Source organism: Myripristis murdjan, chromosome 17, assembly GCF_902150065.1.
Source record: "Myripristis murdjan chromosome 17, fMyrMur1.1, whole genome shotgun sequence".
Taxonomy (NCBI): domain Eukaryota; kingdom Metazoa; phylum Chordata; class Actinopteri; order Holocentriformes; family Holocentridae; genus Myripristis; species Myripristis murdjan.
In genome coordinates, this window is record NC_043996.1 from 8837806 (window position 1) to 8861911 (window position 24106).

Genomic DNA, 24106 nt, shown 5'->3' on the forward strand with positions numbered 1-24106 from the left:
GAGGCGCATCCAGGTCCTCTAATCTGTGATGTAGCTGTAAGCAGTTAAGAAAAAAAAGGTGGGCAAAGCAGAACTCCAGTCAGATATCATCACACCAGCCTCAAAATCAATAATACTTTTATACTCTGATCTATTCTTGCCATATTTTTGGTCTTTTGACTAAAATGTGTCTAAGCTTTAGTCACATTTCAGTCATTTGAATTTTGTTTGGTTTAGTCCTGTTTTTAACGGCAAAAATCTTAGGTGGTTTTAGCTGATGAAAACCCAAATTTTAATCTACTACTACTAATCTTCAAATAAATAATTTTTTCTCTGTTTTCCCCCCATGAAAGTATGTATTTGTCAATGGCCTTTTTTACATAGATGGATTCCTCAATATAGCTTCTTTGTATTTTGTATGTAGCTTATGTTTTTAAACTGTAGTTCATATCAAAAGTAAGGCTTGCCCATAACTAAGGTGTTGTAGTTTTCTTTTGGCACCAAAGGCTCATTGCTTAGTTTTCACACAAAAAAGTGACACTGAGAATTAATTTTTACCCTAGTCACAGATATTGTCAGCAAAATAACACCGGTTTACACTTAGGTCGTAAAGATATATGTCAAGGGAAAAATATAAATGAACTCTTAGCTTAGGAAACCTTCCTAAGCTAAGAGTTCACTGCAACCGCTGCAACACCTCTGGTTCTAATGAAACGTTTTGATTTGAAAACGGTGGCACTTTGCAGCATTATGAATCCAGGTCTGTTTTCCACTGACTACAGTATAAAAACAGTGCAGGAGTATCATATGGCCCACTGATAAGCAGGCGGTTTGAGTAATACTAGCCGAGAACATTTCCAAACTGTAAAATGCCGACGCCAGATGTCATATCACATGCATGTGCTGAAACCAATATGCTGCAATTTGTATTTACTCTGCATAGTGTGTTTTTATGCAGTGCTGTGAATGTCTGCTCAGACGCAGCTCTTTAGTGTGCAGAAAACGGCAGCAGAGAAATGGGAAAAAAAAATTGAGACGTATGGCTTATGCTTAATTAAAATCACCGGGAGCTAATGATGGGAAAATTGAAATGTTCGTTATAGATTAAATTTCCCAGTACTACTGGCTTCCTAGCAGTGAAGCCAAGTGTGACCATCTTGTGATCTCTGGTATGTGTAATGGAGTTCCTTATATGTAATTGGAAACCGGGAGCAGGCTGCCGGTTGTTAACATGCGGACTCTCCACAAATGAATGAGAGATAAAAATGCTAAATTTGTAACCCTGAGTGGTCCAGTTCTGATGCAGTATTTCCAATACCATCAAACTATGCTGGGCTCCTCTCTCAGGAAATGCATATATTATGCATTATTTTTTCCGTAAGTAATCATTTTACTTATTACTCCCTGGGAGCAGCAATTTGCCGAACCCCTCATTGTATTACTTTCCCCCCAAAATTGGCGATTACATTCTTCTTACTTTCAAACAGCATAACAACTCAGCTACTTTTCCTTGTGAATGGGAAAACCAAATAATGTTTATGCAGTGCCATGTAAAATATAAAAATTTAAAAATGTAAAAAGCCTGCATTGGAAGTACAACTCAGGGAAAAACAAAACAAAACAAAAAAAAACAAAACAAAACAAAAAAAAAACTTTCTGCCATTAAAGACTAGCGTAAAGATGGGAATGAGATTGAGTTTTTTTTGTTTGTTTGTTTAATTCAATTTCAATCTGAAATGTAGAGTGAGTGATAACATAATACAACATAATAAAAACATAATGACCCATATTTGACTGATAACTAATATTACAATGTTACAGAAACAAAACAGAAAGACGCTTTTATGCCACTTGTCCCAGGGGAAAGTGATGATATTATTCCAACATGTCACTAAATAATATGTTAAAGCCATCATTTAATTTAGTTGGAGGGTCTGGTTCATAAAAAAAGGGTGATAATATATTCTTCTCTCTGCCTGAGTATTTTTCCATAAAACATGGGGGGAAAGTAAGGTGATTTTTTTGCCCCACAGTTAACAGGCTATTTTTAATTGCAAATGTGTCAGGATTTTAACTGATTTTGAGGCAACCAACTTTCCAGTGGCCATAAAACTGATTTGGTCCCCAGGCCCCAAAGGGCGCAGAAGTTACTGTCAGGTACAAAGTGGAAGTGTTCATTAAGCGAACTTGTGGGTGCACACTGTGCCAAGAAAACATACAGTTGTTTTATGCTTCATCTGCTACGTTGTTCAAGAAGTAGTCAAGTACAAAGGTTTTCAAACTTAAAGTTTCATGTTGTGGACCCCCTAGTTGACTCTGGATAAGCCACAGACCCCGTTTGAAGTGTTTCTGCTCTATAAGGAGGCTTGTATCAAGAGATATAGCTTGGTTTGTGTTATGCATTTGAACAAAACAAATATGATTTTCATCCAACATCACTGATCTGACCTTTGAATACAGTATATGATTATAACACTCATTTTTACTAAGTTGCAAATTGCTTTTTAGGGCCCGAGCACTGGAACAGTGCGAAGCCCTATTGTTTTTGCTTCGTTTCTTTCTTCTTCTTCTTCTTCTTATTATTATTACGTCCAAGTAAACCTTAATTTGACCCCCTAAACATGCTCAAAAACTCACCAAATTTGGCACGTACATCAGGTCTGGCGAAAAATTTGATAAAATGGACAAACGGACCCCCTAAGTGCAAAAATGGGCTCGGTAGCGCCACCTAGGGACACAAAGGCAGCTGCTGCGGCCCACAGGAATGTGATAGAAACACCAAACCAACACCGAAATGTAGGTCTCATCAAGCCCTACAATTCACGCGCTGACACCCCCGACCTAAAACCAACAGGAAGTCCGCAATTTGCGTTTGAAAGTCACGTTCTGGCCCAAAATTTCGCTTTGAACAAAATCTATCTCCTCCCAGGCCGTAAATGTCAGCGGCTTGAAAATTTAACAGATGACAGAGGACACAGTGCTGAACAAAAGTTGCTAAAGATTCCGTCATTACTCGATTCGTTTGGATTTTATAAGCCCTCAAAGCCGGAGTGGCCAGAGCCAAAATCTCATTTTTTCCCATGGAGTTTGGTGCGCAGAGGCTGACACTTGGCACTAATTAAGCCCCTGGAGTCTAAAGTAAAAGTCTGACGGCTTTGAAAACTATGCAGATGGAAAGAGGACAAAAATTCCTACAAAAATATGTAGTTTTGATGTGGATTGGACCAAGTTTGTGGGAGCTGTGAAGAGTTTTCAAACATTTTTGACTCTGGTGTGCTCTGCTCTGCACTCTGCCTGGACATGTGACTCACTCTAGCTGCCTCAGGAATGCGCAATACACACCCATTGTAAGAGCTCAGAGGGAGCAGAAAACACTCTCAAACTAAAACTGCCATAACTCAAAAACGGTAAAAGATAGCAAAATCATGTAAATGGGAGATTTATAGATCCGAGTCTCGTGACTCATTTAAACTTTAAATCAAGTCTGTAACTCAAACAGTGACCGAGCTGTGACACCTCAAACAGGGGTGGGTTTTCCAGATTTCTCCATTAGATTGAATGAGGATTTCTCTGTCTGCCTGCATTTTGGTGTGATCATGCCACAGCTGCCAGTACTCAAGTCAGTCACACACTAGGACATGCTAAGGGCGCCATCTGCTGGAGGGGCGCTGCTAGTGGCCAGAGGGACACCAGCAGCGAATGTACTACCAGTGGGTTTTTTGTTGGCGTCGTGTGTGTGTGTGTGTGTGTGTGTGTGTGTGTGTGTGTGTGTGTGTGTGTGTGCACGTGTGTGTGTGTGCACGTGCATATGTGTGTGTGTGTGTGTGTGTGTGTGTGTGTGTGTTTGTGTGAGTGAGTGAGTGAGTGACTGAGTGTGTGTGCCTGCTTTTTGGTGTGATCAAGCCACAGCTGCCAGTACTCAAGTCAAGCACACACTAGAACATCCGCGGCCTTTCAAAATAAAAGCCCAAAACTCTTTCACAATAAAAGCATCGAAAAATACCCTTAAAACTGGAACAAACGGACGAACTGTCTGCGCTTCGACACGCGCGCCGTCCCCGACGTGCACGGGGGGGCGAGGGCCCGTCCAACGCTGCTTGCAGCTTTAATTTCCTCCATGTTTTTCAATAAAATCAAGTGACTTTATGCAGGTTTTAAAGGGTTAAATGGTTTAGATGTCATACCAGAAAGGAAAATGTTAAAATGTTCCATCATACATTTTCTGCATTTAACAGTTCTCTTTCTAGTAAGGTTGGGCGATATATCACAAAGTATCAGTATATATTATGTAGAGTGATATAACCTAAAAATATCTGCCAGCCTTAGTTTCTAGTGAATGAAATTAAAGTGAAATGAAACTATTCCTCATTTTAATGAGAACTCCCTGGAAGTTCATCGAGGACCCCTGTTGGTCTCCTGACCTCACTTTGAAAACCACCGGTCTAGTAATGGGATCCCTCCCGAGCTCCTTCACAGAGTGTGCTGAAGTGTCCTTGAGCAAGACACTAAACCCCCAACCGCTCCTGATGAGCAGCTTGGCACCCTGCATGGCAGCCTGTGCCATCAGTGTGTGAATGTGGGGCAAACACTGTAAAGTGCTTTGAGTGGTTGGTGGATGAGACAAGTGCTGTAGAGACGCAGTCTGTTAACCATTTGACTGTGACAGTCAACTAGTTTCAAACACTTTGTCGGTCAGAACCACCATTTTGGATAAACCGTACAGCTCACGTGCCACCGCAGCACAGCTCTGCTCTAAAGCCACTGTGAAGCACACAGCTGCATCACTTTCAGCTGGGTTGGTAAAACACGGCTAGATTTGCCACAGCAGAGATCCTGACTTCAAATCCCAGGTGAATCAATTTAGCAAGCTGGCTGCAGCTAATAACAGATTCCCTGCTTGTTCTTTTCCATATTGTGAATGCAAATTACTGCATGCTATGCATAGTGGGAACAATCCTAGGGTAAAATAGCCTGGAGGATGACCTAACGTTAACCCTTGTAGCCTAATGAGCCAATGTCCCGCTACTACTGGGGTGCAGAATGATCGCATGTCGGCCTCCCAAAGATGCACTGCGATTACTCAAGGAAGACTTACGTTGCTTTGCTACTATACTTTGCAGATGTTTATTGCATTTATAAAGTTGATTCCATGAATCTTAAAATAAATCAGGCACTCCACCAATAAAGAACACATTACCATACTAAATACAGTAATAATTATCATTTTTTAAATGTTATTTCAGACTGCCCTATCATGTTGAATGTCTTCTTCAAGTTTAATCTGTAATGAAAAAGATCAAATATGCTGACTCACATCAGGCTACAAGTCAGATTTACAGTGCCTGTGTACAGGCAATTATCACAACTACTGTTAGAGGTCAAACAGTGACATAACTCCATCTGTGAAATTCATGGACACAAGCACAATTCTGCAGTGGGACTGATTAACATTACAAATTTATGGCAGCAGTTGATAGATCAAGTGTCAGCGCAAGTGTAGTGGCCTCTAAATCACCTGAATTAACTGAGCACTGAATGAAATAACAGCACAGTTCAAAAGTGGCATGTATAGAACATCTTAACATGAGTAAATTACTGTCACATTGAAAAATTGGCAAAATTACCATTAAAAAAAAAAAAACAGAAGCATGACAGCGCTGATAACTGCCATAATTTGTCCAGTCTGTTACATTTTTGTTCAAAGGTGACAACAAAAGTGTTAAGAGGAGGAGAATCACTGCGACTCGTGTATGATGGGTAATCTCAGGTGGCACTCCATTTAGCCATTAGCAATTTCTTCTTTAAAATTGCACTGATTGTGTACAGGCGACAGAAAATGTGCATTTTTTTCCATACTCAAACAACAAAACTGATGACGCACATATCCTTGTAAGGATTTTTTCCTCTCTATTGGACGATTGCCGGTGCCGATATATGCACATATTTTTTTCCAACTAATTGCCGAGTCTCTCTCCTGCAGTGGAATTAAGATATCATTGTGCATGCTCTTGCCGTCATGCCTCACTGGCAGATACACACAGAAACCACAACACTTTTCAGAGCGTTCAGATTCACTGGAGCATTAAGCATTTGGGCATAATTAAAGGGCAATCTTATTGGCCTGTCATGCTGGCAGAAATTTTCATTTTCAGTCCAAAACTGATACTTAAAGCCTTTATCGGCCATATACTGATGACGTGCCAATATATAGCATGCATCCTCAGACCCAACATGTCCGTACAGTATAGCTCCTGTATAGACTTACTGTACTATGAGTGACATTTCAAGCATCCGCTCTTCCTCAGATTGTAGAAAGAGCAAAAAAAAAATGCTATAGAAAAATTTGACGTTGTAAAACGCACAAAACTTGGTGACAAAAACATACACACACATATTTAATCTGAAATCCAAAGACCATGTTATGTCATTGCAAAGGTCATGAACACCAATACAAAATCACACTGTGTATAAATGGCAGAAATTTTACACCATACTCCATTAAAGTCTGTATAGTTGTACAGCATGACCGATCACAGGTTCCTGTTAAAATAAAGTAAATCATAAACTAATAAAGGGATATCTAACACCATAGAACAGGATATCACCTTTTTTTTTTTTTTACACTAGATATGCATACACATACTATGCAAAACATAATGTAACCCTGCCAAGAGCCTTTCAAATCTGACAGGTGCTAAATGTGTGGTTGCCATCATACCTTTAATAAACTGCAATGTTTACTACAATGATGCACTGACAAATCAGAGACAAATGACGGACTTCTGAGGTCTGTGGAGTTGCCATCTACTTCTCCATCATGGCCTCATTTGTTTACAGAACTTACACCAAGATGTCACAGTTAATGTGATTATGATGCATGGATGTTTAAAAAAGCTACACATAACATCGTTAACACAGTAAGAACCCTTGGGAGCAGCGATACTCCGAACTGAGTGCAGCTGTTGGAGGTGTCGTAATGAAAATCGGACTCGTGACTTATAACACACACCGCATCACACCATATCATAGGCCCTGGTGGTTTTGCAATCCCACACCCTCCGGCCCCATCTCTCTCACACGTGCACACACACGCACATACACACACACTCACACAATCTGCCCCCCTGCACCCCAAGATGGATGTTTGTCATTATCTGCCCTCCCCTGGTGTTCTGCTGGGGTCCAACTACCTTTTCTGAGGCCGTCACTATCAGGGATTATCTATCGATCAAGTGCTTCAACACTCCATCACATATGGGGCTTGATGTAGTGTTAATGTATAGAGGAGATGCGTATATGTGTGTGTGTGTGTGTGTGTGTGTGTGTGTGTGTCTGTTCTCAGCAGATGTGATGAGTGTATTACCAGCACAGTGAGGAGTGTGTGGGGGTGAGCGATCAGGGAGAAAGACTACGTGTTTGTGAGTGAGTGCAATGAAGGTGTGTACATCTCCTTGACTGAAGTAATGAGCAGATTGTGTGTGTGTATGTCCCTGTGTGTGTGTCTCCTTGACCAGGGTGATGGGTGTATCAACTCACAGAAGGTATTAAAGTTGATGAGGTGATTTAAGGTGTGCAATATCACCAATGGGCTGAACAATAGGCCTCAAAGGACACACAGAGACAAATACGTACACATACACACACGCACACACACACACACACACACACACACACACACACGCACGCACGCTGTTTCTTAATGAGGTCTCACTCGAAAGCACAGAACTTTGATTGATGGGAAATGCATCCCCCATTTCTGATGCACGTACTGTATCAGGCTGTTACTCTATCGTCTCCATTGAGCTGCAAATTGATCTCTCTGGGGTCAGTCTTGGGTTCCTCTGCAGCAGCATCATTCAGAAAACTCAATAATATAGTGAAGGATGAATGATGATCTCGATATGCTGTTAGTCAAGAAGTTGAGCAGCCGTGCATCAAGTGCCAAAGAGGTGGGGCTTCTCCAGTGGCCACATCTGAACTCAAATCTTCCCTCCACAACACTCTGATGATTCTGATAGAGTTATATGATTTGCCACAACAGCTGACAATATGGTGTCATCAGTGTCATGTGGAAAGATCCTGTTTCCCTCAGCTCTCAGAGAAAGACAGGATAGGCACGGATGTCTGTTTTGCTACTGCCTGTCATATAACCCTGTAGTAGTTGAACCTATAGCCAGCAGACAGTTCATGAAAGCTTTTACATCTCGCTGCTGTACAGTGAACACCGTGTAACTCCACAATGTCAGCTTTTCAGACAATAACAGTCTTGATTTTTGCTTGACAACTGCATATTTCTCAGTTAATCTTATTAGTTTTGGAAAAGTTTCATAACCCCAAGGGTTGCCGAACTTTCTTAAATCATAGATGAGCAACTCATTCCCAGGTCGTCAAATTCTGCAGCTTGGTCATGCCCCTTTTGTATTGGATACCAACGGCAAAGGCACTCGTCGGCGTCAGGATGAGATGCATGAGGTTTTCTCATTTTTATCAAGAGTCAATGTCACATGGTTAGATTTGGGAAACAAAACCATTTGGTTAAGGTTAGGGAATAGTTAGGCTTAGGCAACAAAACTGGAAGAAGTACACAGTTTCTGTCACACAAGAAGGGTCAAGTGTCTTATACTGACCACCTCCCTTTGCAAAGTGTCTTGCTCTTTAAACTATGTCACCATCCCCAGCGTCCCATACTGATGCCAAACGGTGCCTTTGGTGTCAGTATCAGATGCAGAAGGGTGTGACCTTTCAAAATTCAAATTTTGAAAAACTACCAGGCAGGTTTTTACTTTAAATAAGCTTGGGCAATTGGATGAATATATCGGCTGTTGGGTATTGGCTGAGTGCATCTCTGGTTGTTTTATTTATTTGTTTTTGGTGTTTTTTTTTTGCATGATACAAGTAGCATAGCTCCTTTAAAGGATAGCTCAGTGCGTACGTTGCGCGTGTAAAGTGTATAGTCAAGACAGAGCGAGACAAAGACAAAGAGACAGAGAGGCTGGCAACCTGAGCAGAATATGAAGTTAGCAGTACAGCTGTGAGCGTAGCAGAGTAATATGCACAGTTTAGGTTACTTGTCAGCGAATAAATGCTACAAGCCCTGAAGACGCAAACCAAGATCTCGGGCCCTATCTTGTGCCACCCGCTACCCGCTGCCACTACCCGCTACCCGCCCGGATTTAGGAACTTCCGCTATCCCTAAGCGGTATCTTGCGCCCACACTACCTGCTATCCGTTATGCTGACTCCATCACGCCTATGCATAATATAGCGGGTAGCGCAGGTGTTTTGCGGATAGCGGGAGGTGCACAAGATAGCAACTTTTATGGGGGAACGCCTCTTGCGCAACCTTAAATCCACAAATAACGGGTTTAGGGAGTCTGGCCCAAGATAGGGCCCCTCATGTTTCTTGCTTGCCAAGAGACATGGAAGGTGGTTAATCCGAAATTTAGCAACAATGTGTTAGCCTAATGTGACCAGGCTCCTTTTAGTTGGACTGACCTTTGAGGTGGACCGCCTACTATCATTTTAGTGACAATCTCAGGCACTTCTAAACCTTCTGGAGAAATTTCCTACTGGTGAGTCTCTCCTGAGTTTTATTTGCCCTCCTCTCCACCCCAATCCCCACTCACGCCACAGACTTGGCAAATATTTGGCCAATCACTGGTTGTTAGGCTGACGGTGGGCTTTAGGGAAATTTTTGACATATCGCCCAACCCTAATTTCAAACCTATCGAGAATTCAAGTTGTGAACTGAATTCAAAATGAACTGTCCCTAGCCAATGTCCATTCCATCAACATGTCATGAACATAGATAATCTCTGTTCTCTCATCTCTTCCATTGGATGTACTCCAGCTTGACTTTGTTATACTTGGCAAAAGCAGAGAAATGGAATCACACCCCTTGCTTCAATGCAAATTCATTTATCGAGACGCTTAATCATTAATACATTTTGAAAACATATATGTCTTTGTCAGGTTTTGTTGGATCGCCCAGTGTTTATTTCTTTTGGCCTGAATTCCATTATAGCGAGTGTGTGTTTTCCCCTGCCTGTCAGCATTTTGTCACACTTACCTGGCAAAGATTAGGGAAAAAAGAGTGGGCTGGAAATCTCTATTGCTGAGATTGTTGCCTCACGATGCCAGCTTCAAACAAGCGCATGAAAACATGTCTTCACACAGCAGACGTTGATCCTTTTGTGAATGCTTTGATCTGATGAATGAGTAATACACAATAGCTGTTGTCAGTCTTGCTGCTAGTCAAGGCATCCTGTATAGACATTTGCCTAACTGATTTTAAAAAAAAAAATAAAAAAAAAAATACTGGAAGTGTTGGAGATGTCCAGGCATAAAATGGATCTGGAAATGTTCATTGCAAGGCCAGGTTGGCTTTTTTTTTTTTTTTAGGGATACCAAAAGTCTTATCAAAACTTCAATATGAGCAAAGGCAAAAAATACACCAAAAGTTTGAGTCGCACTGGGTGAGTTGCAATGAGTTTGCAGTGCAACAAAGTTCACAATTTCTTTGTTATTTTATTTATTTATTTATTTATTTGACTGATACTCCGCGAAAAGTTTTTGAATGTAACCTGAATTTTATTTGCTCAGAAAATATCTGGATAACAGCTTCAAGGCAGGATTGCGCCATGAGTCAGTATACTGATTCCCCGAAGTGCAGTGGAACGGAGGATATTGCACCATGAGCATTTGAAACCGGTGCTGCACATGATGAACGCTACAATATGATCCTTTTCAGCAGCCATGTTCAGATAAAACATGACACGACGCAGCTATGTGGCAACGTATCACAGCATGGGCATGATAGATGTAGGTCACTGTCCACTGATGCGGCTACGAGCGTTGGAAAAGAACAAGATTTACGGCCTTACCGCTCCTAGAGTGTCTTTTCTTTGGTCCAGACCACAGTGGAAAATTTGACTTTGCCACATCTGTCTATTCAGCTCACTTAGATTAACACTACCCATTTACAAGCGAGCGAGGGCTTGTAAACAAAAGTCACATGGACTCTCAAATGCCTCATTTATAGAGGCATCGTGTCATCTGTCATCACAGCAGGTTAGAGATATGCGCTCTTTCTATAATTTCCTTTCTAGGGTGCACAAAACCAGCTATATTATGAAGAAATAGCTCAATATAAACATCAGTCCAAGCATGAACAACTGCTGGCTGCCAGATGTCAACATCCATCTCCTTGTACCCATAAGCCTTTGTGTTTTGGGGCTGTCTCCTGTAGTTCACTCAGACTACATCCTCAATCCTAATGAACCACATAGTTCACATACAGTTCTCTTGAAACAGGACAGAACCTCATTTTTAGTTGTCTCGATGTGCCACCTGAATGTGAATGTCATTGTCCTCACCATGTAAAATAAAAACGAAAGGAGTCAGTGCTCAAGAGTTAAAATAAATTGCTCTGTAAGCATCCTTGGCCTGAATGACAGGCTGGATTGAAACCCCGGTGATGGATCTGAATCATAACCTTTGCCATATGACATGCCCTTAGTTCACCGTTTTCACATCTTCTATAACCTTTCACTGTCTTTCTCTACATTTCTCTCTTTTCTTTCTCACCTCTGTTCCCTCCACCTTCCTCAGCCTTCTCGCCTTTCTCCTCCATCTCTTCCTTTCTCTTCTCTCCTGATGTGAGATGTCTCGCAGAGAGCGCCTGTTTTGACGGCTTTGCATTCAGCTGGCGAGGCTTCAACTTCGACTTTCCCTCACGTCCATCAGTGCCGCAGCACCTATGCATTAAATATCAACCCTCGTGGAGAGAGAAGTCATAGAAGATGATCCTCGGTTTTGGTTCGCTTGGCAGGTCTGTAGGGAATCTCTCCTGCCTGATTATTGAGCTTAGTTCTCAGTCTCCGTAAGCCTGAACGCTTGGTGAGGCAGGAAGAAGTGGTTATGGAAGAGCTTTTAATTTTTCCCTGATGTATAAGTGCCATGGGAACGTTTGAATATTGTGGAAAAGCACACAGACATCTGCGTGTGCACACACACACATGCACTTGTGCACATGAGCGCTGGAGCATATACTGTGCATATGCAAATACTCTCCCTAGCTTTCTCTCTCGCTCTCTCTCTCACCCTAACACATACACACACACACACACAAACACATACACATACACTCTCACAAGGTAATTAGATTAGCATTGTGATGTTCTTGGAAAATTGGAGCATTCAGAGGGGTAGGGGGAAAAATAAGAAAAAAGAAGAGACTCCCCTCGGTACTGAGCTGATGCAGCAGTGATGACACACTTTTCAGAGTAGGCAGAAAGGAGGAAAGGGGAGTACATCATTATACACAAGTACCCTAGCTACAATTACTTAATTGCTATTTTTTGTGGAGTTGGAGAAAAAAATATTTTTGATTGAGGGGGAGGTGAGCGTTGGGCGTCATTTTCGTATAATGCAAGAAAATTATGCATATTCTCTTTTTCTTTTCTCCCACACATATGCATTCCTATGCATGGATAACAATGAACAACTTGGCAGTTTCAACTAAGCTTGGCTTGATAATTGAGCTATCACATTGTACTTTGATGTGTGTACATATAGGCTTATGCAACAGGCAGCTTAGCTGTTGACACCTTTGTAAATCTCTACTCCATTGTGCTTTCCATAAATATTACATGAGTATCCTGCAGAATCCTTGTATCTCCAGAAAGTCAACTTTTCAATGTTTCAGAAAAGAACAGGTTGGATTTTTGACAGGTTATAATACATATTCCATGGCTTTGCTTGCTCCCAGGGTCATGAAATAATACCTGGCGGACAATGTCATCTGTCAAATATACTGACAGCGGGAAAAATATGGAAATACAAGGCTTTTACTGGACATGAGGAAAAGCACAACAGCTGTGGAGAGATTCTGTGCCCAGATAATTTGAGCAGGTGTCTCTTTTGCTCCAACAGATGTAGCCATCATATTAGTCCCACTTTTTACTTCTTTAATTAAACCCAACTTTACTGCTGCACGACTGCTCCGCACCTGAGAAGAATTGTTGGAAGAATCAGTATAATTCTTCCACCTTTTAGAGCATCACCATCTCCCAGTTAGTTAATAGAGAGACGCAGGAGTGCCATGACAGTTTTCCTATCCGGTAGTTTTTTTTATACATTTGAGAAAGAATAAGTTGCAGTGGGCGACAGCAGGGCTAATGGAGGATGGATGCAGAATTGATGCATGATGGGTGACAGCTACAGTGGCTACACATTAATATTCCCATCCAGTTCCCTCCTCCATCACTGTGACATAAGCCATTCAACGCTAATTAAAAAATGAGTTGTGATGTATGTGCCTATGTGATATTGTTAGGGCATCATAAATAACTGCCGGAAATTGATGGATTAATTATATTAGCAATGCTCAAGGTGGCATGGACAGCACGCCAACTGTAGTAATATTTTTTCTGTATATGTTTTTCTCCTTTTTTCATAATCCTGAGTTTCCTGTCAGCTTCCTGTCAGTGCATTCAGTCATAGCCCAAAAAAGAACTATGTGTATATAGCTCAAAAAGAGTCCATTCATTTTAAATTTGTTTAAAATTTTTGTCCCCTGAGCGATGAAGTCCAGGCTGTCAGTCTGCTTGTTAAATGCAGTATCAGACACCAGTGGTATGATTCTTATAAAAACTTTTATAAAATTTTGCATCATGCCTCATGTTCTACTGTTTAAAAAAAAGACACTGATTGCTATCATCAGGGTGATATATATATATATTATTTTATTTTTTTTGTAAATTTGATAGCCCTAACATCGTCTGGTTACTTGTTGGTTACGTATTCTGTTCCTTGTATTCATTACTTTTCACCTGTGAAAGGCTCCTCATTCACCTAGATACCCCTAAAGGCTTAGGCAAGGCTCACACCATAAAATATCACAGCTAATTTAGGTGTCCCAGATGGTCCCAAATAGTCATAATCACTTGATCATTTTCCAGCATGTTGGAAATTTTTGTCATTGCTCTTGTAGTGTGAGAGGTCACAATGAGATAATTTGTCACATGGGCATACAGTGGGCATGATTGCACCTTTTTTTTATGAAAACTGTCAACCTCCAATTCTTTGTTATTCCAATCAACTTAACCATGTACACGCCCCAAACCCTAGTCATCATCTTCTAGTTGCATTGCAGGAATGCGTTTGCAAACAGAAATTGTGGCCATATGATGCATAATTCTTGTCTTTACACTAATGACCCACTTGGCTTTCTATCTTGCCAAAGCCAGACCTATAAGACTTCAACTCTGTTTGAAGTCAGGCTCACGGGTTGCCTCATCCGAAAGTGTGATGATGTGAATATTTGCATTCTTGAAGGAGATTTATGATACAGTCAGTCCCAGAATCTTATACAAATTTTAAATTGCTAACTCACATCTGGCACCTTCCCTTTCTCTTTTAAAGATGCAAAGATTCAACCTTTACTAAAACCATCATAAAATCCTATTGATTGTACTACGATCTATTTCCATGTCTTATCTCCCCTTTCTTGCTAAGGTTCTTGAACAATTGTGGGCCAAAATCAAATGAGTTTATAACAAGACTGACTACTCAAAATGTTAAATGATCTGTTATCAACTGATGCTCGGAAACCCTCCTGTTGTCTTAGATCTTAGTGCAGTGTTTGATACAGTGGTTTGTTTTAAGTTCCTAGTACATCTTGAGCACTGAGTAGACATCTCAGGTACAGCCTTTGACTGGTTTGAAACCTATCTGCTTTACAGGTCTTTCTGTGATGACCTTGTTCCAGGTTGCCTTGTGGAGTGCCTCAAGGCTCAGTATATTGCCCTATTATTTTTCTATTGAGATGTTGCCACTGGGCCATCTTATTCGCACAATATCAGTTTTCACTTTATGTGGATGACACCCATTTCTATCTAAGCTGCATCAATAGCTTCATGGAAGTGAGTTCTCTTCAAGGCTGCCTTGAAGATATTGCTAACTGGATGTATAACTGACAGCTGGAAGCTCTAGATTTCATGGCTTTCCACATCACCAACTATTATGACAACCTGATAATCTCAGTCATCTACAGTGTGCATTCATTATATTACACTTATACTACTGCAGTTCTTTTTACTCAAGCATTAGCATTGAATGTGTCTCCACTACAGCTCATCCTGAATGTAGCAGCTAGACTTTTAACTGGTACTAAAAAGCACATTATTCTGATACTTGCCCCACTCCACTGGCTACTTGTGACTGTAATAATAGAGTTTAAAATTATATTGATTACTTTTAAAGTTCAGATGGGTCTGGCTCTCAGCTACACCTCTGACCTTCTTATCACCATAAGCTAGCCTGCTCTTTGTGATTCCTCCAGGGCTACCCTTCTGGCTACAGTTTAAAGATGATCATTTCTGCGCTGTCTGGGCCACAAGACTTTGAAACAGTGTATCTGAGGAGATTAAGATTTCCAATTCTGTTTCTGTTACCATTTTGTTACTGCTCCTAAGAAAGAGTTATCCTTTACATTTATACATTTATAGACTACTTTATGAATGTTGGGTTGTGTTGTTTAATATGACCTATGTGGGCAACCCACCAAGCTGTATTTCTTATATGAACAAACTTACCTGGCCATTAAAACTTGTTATGATTCTGATTCTGATTCAAAGAAACCATGGCCATAACAAAAATGCAGTAAAATCCATGAAAGACCAAGAAAAAAGAAAAGCACTGCAGCCTGATTTCTCTTATCTTGCACACGGTGTGTCCACTTTTGAGGCAAGATAGATCAAGAGCACATTAAACAGTTCAAGGAGTTCAAATATTTGGAGTTCATAGTCAAACATTTTATTCAGGTCTGTCACAGCGATGCTGCTCTAAAGAGATTTGTCATTCTTCGCCCTTGTCATCACCGCCTGGTTTCACACTGCTGTGAGTGAGGGTGCAGTCACAGATGATGGGTGAGCAACAGTGTGCTGCCATTGCTATATATCAAATGAAAAGAGTGGATGATACAAGCCTGTTAGCTGACTAAACAGCTACCTAACTACTGTCCAGTTGTGTGGGGTGCATCAAAACAGATCAAAGAATGATACTATATTGAACACTGGACTACAATTGGCTTACTGAGTTATAAAAGAGGGTTGGATATTCTCCTGGATTACTGATGGACAGGCTAGTGGACAAAGTAATTGAAAGGTGAAAACCGACTGCCACACTCTTCAATTCTGATATATAATTCTGAGAAAATATTCATTTCAAATAAACAATCAATGTTTCATCAGCACTGCTGCCTTTGCTAGGGTCAGTGCATGAATGGGCGATAATGCAATTTACAACACTGGTGTGTCCAGTTATTAATTAAGCGTATCACAAAAGCATTTTCTACATTGCATTATGCAGTGTAGAAATTAAATCTTCTTCTTCAAAAAAAAAAAAAAAAAAAAAAAAAAAAATCAGAATGCTAAAATTTAAGCTGATCAGATATAGCACTGGACTGCTAAATAGCCTACATATGTGAATACATGTTTTCAAGAGGATCAAAATTACATCATCACAGGTCAATTTTTTTCATATGTATATATATACATATATATATATATATATATATATATATATATATATATATATATATATACACACACACACATATATGTATATATATACATATATATATAATTTATTTATTTATTTAATTTTTTTCAATAACAGATAACATATAATGAGGGGGGTTGGGCAGCAAATCTTAAGGCACAGTGGGTGTGGAGTGGGTGGTATGGGAGAAACTTGAGGATCTCCTCAAGTGAGCGGTGTTATCTCACAGTATATTATAAGGATCAAATAATATGGCCTAGACTGCTTCAGCAGACATGCCTACAGTCTAGTGCTCTTCTCTGGCCTCTTCATTATTTCCTTTTGTCTTTCTTCTCCTTCACCCGTCTTGCCCTCTGTGCTCACATCTCTTTCTCCCACTCTTTCTTTGTCTTTCTCTTTCTGTCTCCCCATCTCTCTCATCTTTTTCTCCCAACCTCCCCTGTCCTTATCACCCTCTCTGTCCGTCCCTCCCATGCCCCCTCTCTCTCTGTGCCCTCCCTCCCCCAGTCTGGCTTTGCTTTAGCCCCCTGGATGCTTCATTATTTTGTTGCTGTGCGGTGGCCACTCCTTTCGACCACTCCACTTTGGGATTAGCGCTATCTCCATCTCTGTCACTTGCTTATCTGTTTTCTTGACTCTTGAAATAAAGCTTGGCGAGACGTGTGATGTACTTCAGATTACCAGAGGCGGGAGCCAGGTATGGAAATCCTTGACCGATTAGATGCCCTTCTTCCGTCTGAGGGAGATGTGCACAGACTGCTGCCAAGGCGTCTTAGAGAGATACGGTCAAAATCATGGGCAGGTCAGGTGAAGCCGGTGTTGTGTTTTTTTTTTTTTTTTTTTTTTCAATGCTGTTGCTGCCGTCCTTGAGAATGGACGCCAATAAAGATCCATTATCAAAAGCTGGCAGTCTAATCTTTGGACTCGTGCTCACCTTAGTTATCATTTCACAGATTCCCACTGTAAAACATGTTGTCATGAGAAATCCTTGCGAGTCCAATTTTTTTCATCTTTCACCTTCACTTCGAGATGAAACAGTTCTGTATGGGTTTAGAAAATATGACCATTGGGGATATGGAACCCTTTCAAAACCACTGGATAAACTGAGAAATATATGGTGCTCAAGACAAAGACAAGGCTGTGTTTCAGGATCTATGTTACCAAGGTCCCACAGCTCAGTATTCCCTCAAGGTAATTTTTTTTCATTGACCAATTTCAAACACTCAGATATCAAAATATGCGTTTTTGTTACTATACCAAAGGACATTGACCTTATGGACACTATTCTTATTCTTATGTTGAGATAACTTATTATGTTGGAATGTTTAATGTTATGTCTGTGGCGACTGGGAATATAAGGTGATTCCCTTCTTTGTTTCTGAAAAGTTCTCATTTCGGAGCCACAATGTGTTCACCTGACCATGACGATGAGAAAACCAAATGGATATCAAGGATGTGGAAAGATAGAGGTTTACATTTTAAGATGTTATTGCAGGCTACGAGAGCACAGTCTAAGTAGCTTACAAAGCAGTAGCCTAAAGTAACTATAAATTCCCTGATAACCTGCTCCCTTCACTGAAAGTTCAAAACTGTAGCTCTATGAATAACGTCTGTTAATCTGGTTTACAAAGCACCTTGTAAAAGATAATCCTCACATCCACGTCAGGTTCTGAGAGACAAATCTGTTTACTGTATATAGAAATGTCTGAGCTAATTATACACTACTTCCCATACCGAACACGGCTGCCAAGTGAAATTTATGTTTTTTTTAAAAGACAACACTCACTTCAAATGTCGTGCAAAAGCATTAGCGTTGAAGAACATGGAAAATGCCATGGTCACATGAAATAAAAGCATCAAAAGAAAGGAGAGAGTCTACATCACCACAGATGGAAGTCTCTGTCTCTCTCTCTCTCTCTCTCTCTCTCTCTCTCTCTCTCTCTCTCTCTCTCTCTCTCTCTTTCTTTTCACACTCACACTCTGAAAATGGACCACCCTTTGTTCTTTAAAAGCTAGTGATCTTGCCTTGATTCAAGCAGGTCATACAGTACCTTACATTATGAATTCATCACCTTGTTACATAAATGTTCTCAAATGTTGAATTAGAGCAGTGCACCCCCCCCCCCCCCCCCACCCCCACCCCCACCCTCCAAATGTCGTGTAAATGTCATGAATATCCTTGCATGGGAAGACTTTTTAGACAATCTTTTTGAGTGTTTTTTAGACCCCGGAGGTTAATGCTTAATGCTGTTCCAGCTTCAGATTAGCTACAACTTTGTTGATGCATGCTTCCAGTACTCTCTGCACACTCTCTTACCAGAGTCCTTGCTACCATAACATGCATTACCCTACTTTTACACTGTTACATATCATTGATATGTTGGCTGTAATGCATTCAGGTCGTTATTTCGTCACAAAATTTTTGTTTTTGGTGCCCTCTCCCTAAACTGCCTTGTCTACTTATTCTTCATTTTACAATTTCATAAATTTACCACAGTGCCCCCCAGTGACCCTAAAGGCTGAATTATGCTTCCGCGTTGGAAGAGCGTACGGAGGTTGTGCGAAGCTTACGGGGGTTGTGCGACCGCCGCAGAGCCTTGCCGCGTGCCTCCCAAAAATTGTAACTACGCGGACCCTCCGCAGCCCCACAAGAGCTGTGATTGGTCCGCCGAAGTACACTATTTCCGGCATTTCGTTGCAGCCGGCATCACATTCCTGTTGTTGTGCCGTCAGCGCCGTTTTTTTTTTTTTTTTTTTTTTTTTAAACTGTTGTGTCTCGACTCGTCGGTTGTGTTTGAAAACTTTGGAGAGTGCCCGCACCTATACGACTCATCCACTCGCCACAGAAGAGCAGCGACCATACGTCACAGGGTCTACGTTGGTGGGAGGAGAATTGCTCTGTGTGTTTGCAGAGGTATGTTGGACACACACGCGCTGCGTAGGAAATGCGTGCTTCGCACAACCCCCGTACGCTCTTCCAACGCTGAAGCATAATTCAGCCTTAAGCCTACAGTAGAGCCATCCTCAACACACATATCCTGCACTTGCATTACATTCTGATCAGTAGCGGTTTTAGGCACGGGCGAAGCGGGCAGCCGCCCGGGGCGGCATATTTTCATGTCACGTAGGGGGCGGCATGAGCGCAAAAAAAAAAAAAAAAAAAAAAATCATCCTCGCTGCAAAGCAGTTTTCTATTACCGTATTCATCTGAATATAAGACAATATTTTTTCCATTGAAAATGCCCTGAAAAAACGCCCTCGTCTAATATTGGGGTCTAAGCAAATACACATGTATTGTGCTTGCATATAAACCAGTAGGTAGGCTCGCCTGATGCCGCAATTACCGGCGAATGGCCGCATTGCGCAGTCAATAATCAACCATGTTGTCTGTGTCATTGTCCGTTGTGCTGCTGCAGCCGCGTATGAACAAAAGTTGATTTATAATGAGAGGATGGCAGTATGTGTGTGCTGCTCACCTGTCAGATCCGGCAGACCTGACCGGGTGGGCGCTGCACCTGTAAGCATCAAGCCGGTGCTTACAGTGGCTTTTTTATACAAACAAGATTTTGTCCATATAAAAAGTATTTTTCCAAAAAAGGTATTTGTGCAGGTGTTGGCGCCCCTGCTCTGGGAGGGGCGCGTGTAGCCGCCAGAGGGGCACCGGTAGGGGCTGTTATGGCTTGGAAGTTCTCGCTGCGCGCGCGCGCACACATGCGCGGCTAGAACAGAAGGGCGCAAGGCAGTAATTTCGCCCAGGGCGGCAACATGGGCAGAACCGCCACTGATTCTGATCAACTGAAGTTAATGCTAGTGGAGGAATTGGTACCTCCTCCTTTTCAACAATGGGAAAACACATCATTTACCCATAAAATCGAACCCATAAATGCAAGGTACATCACCAAAAGTGGATTTGAACAGATTAAGTGTCCTTCAGTTGACTTTACCAGCCCACCTTCTTACTTACCGATTTATATTGAATTCTTATTTGCAACGACACTCTGGGAAATTAGCTTGTGCGTGACAGCCTGTTATTGAGTCGCCATCTCATCAGAGCATTTGACTTACCTCCCTCTCCATTCTGTCCAGCCCATTGTGCTCAGGGTATCTAATGGTAGGGTGGCTGGGCGCAACCGAAGCGTTTCATTAGAGCAATCAGTTTTAGCCCATGTAACAAAATGCTCAGTCAGCTTTCTTGTTATAGTCTGATGTCGTGAATTATCATGTAAGACGAGACATGGGGCAGAGAACGCAGCCAGTTTGGAATGAAATAACTAAGGCGTAATCTCCATGGAACGCTGCTTTTATATGTATTCACTGGCATAAATGGCAAGTAAGCACTGTAAAGACACGCCTGCCAAAATGAATTTACCTCAAGACAATAAATTGTATTGTTTTGGATTATAGAAACCGCTGATTTAATCTATGCTATTTCCCTGATGGCAGATTCTATGAGGTTACTTTTTACTTTTGTGATTTTAACAGGCTTGAGATGAGGGTGGAAATGCCATTATGTTGGTATTACCAAGGGAAAAAAGGGACAGCTTTGTGACTGCTGGAGAAGATGCATGATCAGACATTTTACCCCTGTGGTGTTCAGGCCAAGATGCATGGCCAACATTATGACTCAGCTGAGAAGGCTGCATGGCTTTCAGCAGGGATTGGAAATGGTTACTGGGTCAAAATCAATATGGATGTGGGACTCGGCGTAAAGAACAGGAAACGACAGTAGAGAAAGTATCATGAAAAATCGCTGTTGGCCGCAGTTGTTTGTTAAACTGCCATTCACACTACGCTGAGGTGTTAACAGCGTGTCAGGGGCTTTATCCACAGGTGTCTCTCTTGCTCGCATTCTGTGAGCGCGAGCCTCGCCTGCACCGACTTTCTTACATGTCCATCATGCAAATTTATGGCTACATGCGGCACCTCTCCTAAAAGTCCATGGCACGATTTATACAGCTCGTTTTTATGTTGCCAATGATAGTAAGTGACGGGAGGGAAGACAAATAGGATCAGAAAGAGAGAGCGAGAGTGAGAGAATGATGAGAGAGAGACACAGAGAGAGGGGGAAGGTGACAGGAAGGGTTCAACGTCTAAATTTAGGGCTTACTGTATCCAGCACCCACGCACATTACCTTTGTGTCTGCGCAGATATTTTATACTGACAGCCAGCAAAAGGAGAAAAGCTTTTTTTTTTTTTTTTTTAAATTGACTCATCCTCTTGTCACCTGAATGAGTTTTTCATCTGCGGAGAAGTGCGAGGAGGATATGTGGTGGTGTTTTTTTTTTTTTTTTTTTTTTTCCCGCTGGTTTCTATTCTTCCCGGTGCTGTGTGCACTGACTGGCTACATGACTCATCATCTCCCTCTCCTGCTTCACCTACAGGCATACATCTGCCTGGCTGGGATTAAGCCGAATGGGAGCGCGATTAAATGGCTTTGGCAACTGTCTTCTCATACATCTTAATAGAATTCACAAGGCTCTCACTCTCTGTTTAGGGCAAATTCCGGCTCCAGTCTTGGCGGATGTTTTTTTTTTTTTTTTTTTTTTTTTCTCTTTCATTTATCCAAAGTGAGGGGCCCTTTGAGTCGACAACTGGCTTACTGCGCTCATGGGCAGGGCAGAGGAGATTAGTCAATTAAATGGAGCCATGGTGGAAAAGGGGCTCAGTTTATACTCATCCTTAAGCTTCTATTCTGTCGCTCTAAAGGAGCCAGTGGGGGAAATCAAATGACCAGATTGTCAGGAACACTGAAGAAGACAAATGCAATGAGTAAGCACAAATATGCCCCAACAAACTCTTGCACTCCCTAATGTCGTAAATCCAAACCGGAAACAACATCCAGCTGAACTACTGTCAACCTTCGATAAGCAGCAGTAGCTCATAAACACAAACTTGCAAGCTGCAGCATATGAAGTTGAAGTGATCAAAACTCTGAAAAAGAGAAACTTTTATATTCAGCTGCCAAGGAACAAATCACCCTCCCCCCTTTCAGTGAAAAACCTTTGATACTGATCAAAAAAGCGGCACTTCAATATAGCTGAAATAGAGGGCACCTTTCAAATGTGGTGATAATCAGCATAGCACTCAATACAGAATATTTGCAAACAGGCATGAATTGTGAATTGCAAAAAGCGAAAATGAATTATTTGAATAATGCCAAGTTTTCTTTCTTTTTCTTTTTTTTTGGGCAAAGAATTTTTAAAAAAAACCAAAAAAAAACTGATGAGCCTTGGAAATAAAAGAGCAGATAATTACAGCTCTCTTTGTCGTCAACGGGCACCGTGAAGCGGCATTGTTGCAGCGAGATCCTTAACTAGCTGTGTGTCTGCAGCGGACTTGCTTAAAGGTCAGGCCGCTGTGTGAAATTAGCAAAGACAGAAAGGTCATTGAGATTGTTCCCAGCTAATAGATAAGCCCCGCGGCCTTAATGGGTTCATGTTTTCGCTTTTTATCAAGGGAGGATAACGCACACTAGCTGGCCCCTTTCTTTCCACTGCACCCTCTCTTTCTCACACGCACACATGCACACACACACACTTTCATCCACAGATGCACACACGAAAAAGCAGGACTGCGTAAACACTCGTTCCCACACAGGCTGTGTAAAACCAGCGTGATGAGGTTACGGGATTGAGGTTAAGTAAGTTAATGAATAAGAGATGAAATATGAATTATTGTGTAATGGTTGGCGCCTCAGCTTTTACCGCTCTGTGTGTGTGTTTGTGTGTGTGCGTGTGCATCTCTGATCGCCATTTCAGAGCTTTGAGCAGCGAAGGATGAAAGCAGCGTGCTCAGAAAGCCATGCTGAGTCCTAAATCAACCTGGATGCATGTCAGACTAATCCGTCGTGTCGTTTTGTAACTTCACATAGAAACTATAAAGAAAATGCAAATGAATTTTCAAATCAAGTCTGCAAATGAAAGGAGATTGGGCTTGCTTCCATCAGGATCACTGGGCTTTCAACTGACCTGCTTGAGCACATCGGGCACGCCAAATCACTCCCCCTTAGAAACTTACTTGCTTTTGTATACTTTAACTTCTCCTTAGAGATTGTTAAGAGCTGCACCTGCTCAAATTTTGCAGCTCTTATTGTATTCAGTCTGTTTTGTATTGTGTTTTCCTGTAATTGTTTCTTTTGTGCATTGTCCTTGAGCTGTTTGCTGTCTGTTTATGTATTGTTTGAAAGGTTTAACATTGATTGAAAAGTATTGAAATATCGTCTGCTCTTCTTATAAGATTTCTCATTTTCCGCGTGGCAGCAAAACAAAATGTTTGATGGTTTTCCTGGATGCTCTAGTAAGGAGTTACATTTGAGTTATTAATCTACACATGTGAGGCAGATATATTCAAAGGGCCATACCAGAGACTTTGCATGTTTAGAGTACTATCTCTAAAATATATATACTTTATGTTTCTGCTAATCTTTTCCCAAAGAAAGCAGTCGTATGGTATAATTTTTCCAACCTTGGTTTCCATTGGTTTCCACTCATTCCACTACAATACATGAGACATCAAACTTTCTCCACACCAGTATTACATCACTGTAATAAAGTCGTCCACATTA